The 5741-nt window shown below is 40.8% G+C and overlaps 1 pseudogene; it reads right to left on the bottom strand.

Annotated features, from left to right (window-relative positions):
• Window positions 1-2474: 2474 nt before the first annotated feature.
• Window positions 2475-3128, bottom strand: LOC146450591 (uncharacterized; annotated as a pseudogene).
• Window positions 3129-5741: the final 2613 nt, after the last annotated feature.

Genomic DNA, 5741 nt, shown 5'->3' with positions numbered 1-5741 from the left:
ATATCAAAATTGGTTTCAATATCTGTTTTATGGTTACAACAGCAACTACATGTTCCAAACTCGTTCCCAGGGTCTCTCCTCTTCACGTCCCAGGGAGCGAGAGAGAGGAGACCCTGGTTGGGGCCGGTCACGTGTCTCCCAGAATCTGGGAGATTATAAATAAATGACTGGAGAGAGGGGCGGTTGAGTGTCAGTTTGCCTATACTAAGTGTACCGGAGATGGGAAAAAATGCCCCAGCCAAGTCAACTTGCGATTTGCGTGTGTTTCAAAGATCATGTCAAGTGGTCATTCAGAAACCTCTAAAAAGGTAGATAAAGCGAGTGAATCTGTGAATGTGAGCTGCTATCGACTTGGTAAATTAGCGACACACTTCCACGAAGTGAATTTTTGCCACATCTACTTTTAGAGTCGTCAAGTCCACGATCTCTGAAAGTCAGGCACCGTTAAAGTCAAGCGGTGCATCGAGGAGTCGGCCTTAGCGCCGTGTTTGACGGTGACAGGAAAGAATCAAACGTGACCGGAAATGTATCTCGGAGCCATTGTAGCCGCAGACTAAATTTCACTTTAACACCATCAACTGGAACAATGGTTATTTTCGTTATTGCTTTGCAACGATTACGGCATTTCGAAAGGGTTTTCATTGTTCATTGAAAAATCCGTGAAAAATTTACCGTATACATGTTGTTATACCGTACATCCTCCTTCCGAAAGTGTTCTGCTTATGGGCTATTTTCTGTGTATTGTTTGTTGCTGCAACCCTGCTAACAGAGCGTTTCTTTCTGGCAAATCTTTTAGCATGTGCGTGGTCGTTCGCGTTTCTTGCATTTCGCGCCGTTGGTTTGTTTACGTCCCATTAGAGACAAGGGGACGTAAACAAACCAACGACGCTAAATACCAGAGACGCGAACGACTGCGCTTATGCTAAAAGATTTTCCAGAAAGAAACACTCTGTTAGCAGTGTAGTTGCTGCAGAATGACCTTACAGAGCAGTTAGACATCGGCCCGATTCTTTTCAACTTTCCTTCCTTAGTTTTTTAGATCTGATCTTTCATCTGCACATTCAAAGGTAGAATAAACCTCGATTACAACTGACTCTATGAATTGAAGGGAAGGCGCTGTTCGTCCAATGTTAATTTTGTCGTTTATACACAGTGATTTTTCAAAGTACAGCGCCTCAAGACAACGGACTTTGTTAAGCTTTCAGATTAATGTTTCAATGACTCGCAAAATGAAGAATACTGAATTTAACATATGACCCAAATTGTCCTATCACGTAACTTTTGAATGGAATCGCTTTCAAGTCCCTATCACTTGTCACCAGGCTCAAAACATAACATTACATTTGTTCCACTATTAATAGTTCGAGTTGACGTTTTACGATAGTAAGGTTCAGTTATGTTTGGCAAATATTGTTTGCTCAATTTAATATCTCCAAGGAAACTGGGAACTAAATCTGAACAGATCCACTCATTTCGCATGGCATTTATTATATTCCTTAAAAGGGTGGAATTTTTGGATAGAAAACTAGTGAATGATATTGAAATGAAAAATGGCTAGACTGTTGTCATTGTTTTACTGTGAAAGGAACGCTGTAGGTGTTAGGTATTGTATAACATCCAAATTTTTAAATAAAAATTAAAATTAAAACTGCTCCACTGCTTCTTTTTAGTGGCTGGAGAATGGTTCGAATTTATTGCCTATGAGAAATAGAAATTATAGGCATTCGCCAATTTACAGGACATGTACGTTTTACAACGTTATTAAAAAAACGGAAATAAATAACAAGCGATCAGACAATGAAACGGCAGATAAGGAATCAAAATTTTTAAAAACAACTTAGATGAGCCAAAATTTGGAAAATAGCCACTAATAAAAGAAGCGCATGTGAAGACGTTAATGGTTTTAATAAGTGATCACGGTTTTAATAGAGGTCACCGCCTTCTAAAGATCATTTAACCATTGGACATTTCATAGAGCACCCGTTAAGTTCCTCATAGATGATATAGGATTTGCATAATTTTATAAATGTAAATTTGCCATATTTTTCCATTTTATAAGATTCAAAATGATATATAGGTCTTGGTGCTTTTTGCTCCAACACTGAGAACTTACGGGTCTTTGCACGTGACTCGGTCAAAAAGTTTGAATATTACCTACTAACCTTAAATCTAGGGAGGGCCAGAATTAACATAAACAAATTCCTCCTTTCATGAGAGTTTTCTCAGATCTTCTCTCATCCCCAGCCCCTCCAAGTGCAATAAAGACCAACGTTTGGAAATTCCAGTTCAATAAAAAATTTTGGGCCTATAGGTTTGTTAGTTAAAGTAAAGTAAAATTAAATTTATACAGGCAAAAACTAACGAAAGAAGAGTCCTACGTTTTGGCGACATCTTGGCGCCATTGTCAAGGAAACTAAAATTAAATATGCGATTGCAAGAGTAACTGAGAGTTCAGAGTCACTAATTTGCATAAGTTAGACAAAGACCTTAGCGCAAATTGAGTCTGATTGCACATTTAAACATGGTTGCAACTGTTAATGAGTAACATCTCATTAATGAGACAATCAAACTTGTTCTGGCATTTTTTCAACATCTTAAAACAATTGCGAAGGTCATCTGGAATCATGCCCGCGTGTCTATTGTCATAGGGTTTTGCGCACTGACGAGGTCTTGCTTCTATGTCCATCAACGCGTGCGAACAGATGGCCACGGGTGTATCCGACATAACCAGCATCGCACTGGTCACACTTGAAGTTATACACAACGCATTGTTAATCAATGAGCTGAGGCTTAGGTTCGCTTGTTGGGAACTCCTGGGCAATCTTGTGGCTCGTAAACACTGGTTGGACAATCGTCTGGAGCTTCACACTGAGATCTTTTAACTGTGTCTTCACGATATTAGGAGACTCCTGGTCTTTAAAGGGTATGACGACCCGAGTAGTGTTTTCTGTCGTAGATTTAGATATCAATGGAGACTGGCTAGCGACCTTTAGATTTAGGAAGGGTGTCACATTGGAGTCCACAAGGTGCTTGGGATACTTCAATTTAGAGAACAGGGACTTCAGGCGTTTGCACTCCTCAGTGAAGTAGGACCATGACGAAGACAAGCAATATGCACGGTCAAGCATGGTTGTCAATAGGCCGCGCTTGTACCTATTATCAACATGACTGTGGTAATGGAGAAGCAGACCACTGATTGTTGGCTTCACGAACACTTTAGTTTCAATACGGAGCGTCCGGTTTAGAAGTTGAATACCAAGGAAGGGGAGCATTCCATCATTTCATCATTCCACTTTGCAGACCAGGAGTCTGCTAATATCGTGAAGACACAGTTAAAAGATCTCAGTGTGAAGCTCCAGACTATTGTCTTACCAGTGTTTACGAGCCGCAAGATTGCCCAGGAGTTTCCGACAAGCGAGCCTAAGCCTCAGCTCATTGATCAACAATGCGTTGTGTATAACTTCAAGTGTGACCAGTGCGATGCTGGTTATGTCGGATACACCCGTGGCCATCTGTTCGCACGCGTTGATGGACATAGAAGCAAGACCTCGTCAGTGCGCAAACCCTATGACAATAGACACGCAGGCAGAATTCCAGAAAAAATGCCAGGACAAGTTTGATTGTCTCATTAATGAGATGTTACTCATTAAAGGCCGATGTTCACGGTCAAGCGCATGCGCGAGCAGACCGGCTCAAAAATAAATTGTACGGGTCGACACTAAATTCAATGCGAGCTTGTGGTGGAACAATCTGTTGAAATCGCGCCCGAATTTGGATCATCCGCTCTTCGTTCTTCACTTTTTATAATCTTTGTTTCCTGTTGTAAATATAAGTTCAATTTTTGTAAGGTTAAAAGTGTTTTAGCATCCTAAAACGACATTTTTGTCGATGGATCGGCAAGGAGACGTCGCGGCCGACCGGCGACGGGACGTTCTGTGGACTCTCTGGAAGCACAGAAGTTAAAGTGGACAGAGTGGAGTGGATGTAGAAATCCTGTGTGGTTAACAAGATACGTCCACCAAACGTGGAAAATTGGTAAATAGACAACGATTTCGCGGCACATCTGCTTTCGCTGGAAATGGCAAAGGTCACCAACTGGCTTTAGATGAACTCGCGAGGATTTTCTAGATTTCAATCGTACTGTTTGTTCATATGGAAGTCAACTGTCAAAAACGGAGAATTCGACGGACAAACAGCATCAAACATCAGTGTTTTGCTATGGATGGAAACAATTATACAACACTAAGACGCGAAGCGAATAAATATGAGATCAAATGTGCGAGTTAGTTGTGGTCGTCTATTAGCGGGCTCGAATAGCGGGCAGTAGAAAAAAAAAATCCAAAAGATTTGCGGCAAACTACAAAATCTATTGTAAGGTATTCATTTATCTATAAAATTATGGTCATTGTGAACGGCAAACTGCGTTTGCCATTTACAATGGCAGAGTTTTCTCAAATGCATTCCAGCAACTCGGAAGGACGCTCAGTGTTGTTGTTACTAAACGGTCGCATCGCTTCTTGAAGCTTGCGGATTTCTCGTTCTTCGCCTTCTCGCTGGTCTAATAAAATCAGGCTATCGAGCGTACACACTGTAGTAAGTTTATCACTGAATGCTGATGAAATACTGGATTTAAGTACGTAAGTTTGAGGGAGCTTCTCGGCTTTTCGAACCGCGCGTAATAAAAAAAGGTCGATATCGACATTGTACTAAAATCAAACCGTATAAGTTCGCATAAGTTCTGGCATTTCTTGAATTTCATGGGACATTCACGAAGTGGCGCTGCAAAAATCCCCATGTGTTTTACACGGACAGCCTTTTTGTTTCTTTCTTAAACGTGACCGAAACACTGGCCGGTCAGTTTTATTTTTATGCCAGCAAGTTATAAGACTTGCCCGCCGTATCCCGCCGGTGTTGTGTACTCGTTTCTAATTGGTCCAAAAACAATTGGCTTGACAGCGCTTACGTTATCGCTCGCACATGCGCCGAACCGTGAAACTCTCCCTTTAAACAGTTACGGCCATGTTTAAATGTGCAATCAGACTCAATTTGCGCTAAGGTCTTTGTCTAACTTATGCAAATTAGTGACTATGAACTCTCAGTTACTCTTGCAATCGCATATTTAATTTTAGTTGCCCTTGACAATGGCGCCAAGATTTCGTCGAAACGTAGGACTCTTCTTTCGTTAGTTTTTGCCTGTATATGATTAACTAAATCATTGTTGATTAAAATTAAATTGAATTGTTTATTACATACAATCCTGGCCAAAAATGTAAGGACGATTTCCAAAATTCAACACGAAATACTTCCCCTTCCCCCACCGCCCCATGCAATGCTGTCATGTTGTTGTGTTTATGTATAGTCCGAACAATTAAGTGTCTATCGAAATTGTTAGGGAGAGGGTGGGGGGGGGGGGGGGGGGGGGCTTCCAGGAACTCGCAATGACAGCACCACCAAGCCTTATAGCGACCGGTTATAGTTGTCCAAAAGACAAATGTACACTACAAACGCTATTTTCGTAACTGTCTCGGAAACTATTGGTCTGGATTGTACTTTCACTACAAATAACATTATCAGCGTCATCTAATTAAACAGAAAAAGAACGAGAAAGTCTGTCATTCTAACCATGTTTTCTATATACAGAACCTGAAGCTTTTAATTGTTAAATTTGCCAGTAGCATTATCTCTAAGAACGTACTTTCATTCTCACTCCAGATAAGACAATCCTCTAACAACATTACAAT

The sequence above is a fragment of the Pavona decussata genome, unplaced genomic scaffold (assembly GCF_977016875.1).
Source record: "Pavona decussata unplaced genomic scaffold, jaPavDecu1.1 SCAFFOLD_439, whole genome shotgun sequence".
NCBI classification, from domain to species: Eukaryota; Metazoa; Cnidaria; class Anthozoa; order Scleractinia; family Agariciidae; genus Pavona; species Pavona decussata.
Note: the sequence above shows the minus strand (reverse complement) of the source record. Positions and strands in the feature narration are given on the sequence as shown.